Consider the following 1431-nt stretch of genomic DNA (forward strand, 5'->3'; position numbering starts at 1 on the left):
TTGAAAAATACAAAAGAAAATGATAAAAAAAATTAAAAAATAAAATTCTTGGAGATGTACTTATATTACTACATCTACTAGTTAGGAAAATTAAAAAACTTAAATTTGGACATGTTTTGCAAAAAGTGTAGGGAAAATGTAAAACGGCTATAACTTTAGCATACGATGTCGGAAAAAATGTATAATATATCAAAAAATTCAGCACGAAAATCCACATCCGACTTTGAGAGCCTACGGCCTGTTTGCAAATTTTTAGAATCCTCAAATTCCAAAAGGAAAAAAAGATATGCTCAAATTTCAGTTTTTTTATTTTGGTTAAATCTAGTCAAACTAATTATTCAAGAAGTATTAATGTTGCTACATAATTATTCAAGAATATTAGTGTTACTAAATAATTATTTCAAATTTTTGAATTTTGGTCAAATCTGGTCAAACTATGATCAAATATGGTCAAACTATGGTCAAACTGTGGTCAAACTTATTCAAGAAATATTAGTGTTACTAACTGTTTTTTAGAATAATAGTTCCAAACTCAAACGGTAAAACGTGTGACCTAATGCTCAAACTAAACTGCTGAGGGTTAATAGGATTGACAGTTTACATTTGTCAGGAAAACAACAAGTGCAGACTTGGAAAGTAGGGGGAATAGAACTCCGAAGTTAAGCGTGCTCAGGCTGATGGAGTGAGAGGATGGGTGACTGGCTGGGAAGTTAGATGATTTGGAATGAGTGATCCACACTTGAGCAGTTAAGAGGGATGACTAGAGACTAAATCATCAAATAATTCAGAAAATTGAAAATAAAAAAAATCAAATATTTTTTACAAAATTTTCAAAAAAAATCGAAAAAAATATATCTTTAATACCAGTTGGTAACACCAACCGGTACTAAAGGTCCCCCATACCACGACGCGAGCTCACGCCACGTGGTGGGCCTTTAGTGGCGGTTCGTGCCGAACCGGTACTAAAGAGGGGGGGTTTTAGTCTCCACCCTTTATTGCCGGTTGCAGAACCGGCACTAAAGGCCCTTACGAACCGGTTTTAAAGGTCCGTTTTCTACTAGTGGTAGAGCCCGTTCTGGAATGCACAAAGATCCTTGAAGGGTCGTTGGGCATGTTGAAAGGTTATTTTTGACTCTCGAGAAGCGCGAAGGGAAGGCGGAGCCTTGGCTAGATGGGGTGTCTTCGCTTTTTAGTTCTTGCTTCTCGGTTGGACCGGGCCTGGTGCTGTTACTATACGTGTGTTATTATTTCATAATTGACTTCATCGACTAGGTGTGGTTTGTCGTAGTAGATTCCACCGTGAAATTATCATGTCTTAATTTTTGTGAGGGAATTATTATATGGTAAATGCTCGGCTTCAGCCGATGGAGCATCCGCAGGCATCCGCTGCCTCGTCCTTGCGACGAGTGTCCTGTGTGGGCTCATCTAGTA

Source organism: Triticum dicoccoides, chromosome 3B, assembly GCF_002162155.2.
Source record: "Triticum dicoccoides isolate Atlit2015 ecotype Zavitan chromosome 3B, WEW_v2.0, whole genome shotgun sequence".
In the NCBI taxonomy this organism is placed as follows: Eukaryota; Viridiplantae; Streptophyta; class Magnoliopsida; order Poales; family Poaceae; genus Triticum; species Triticum dicoccoides.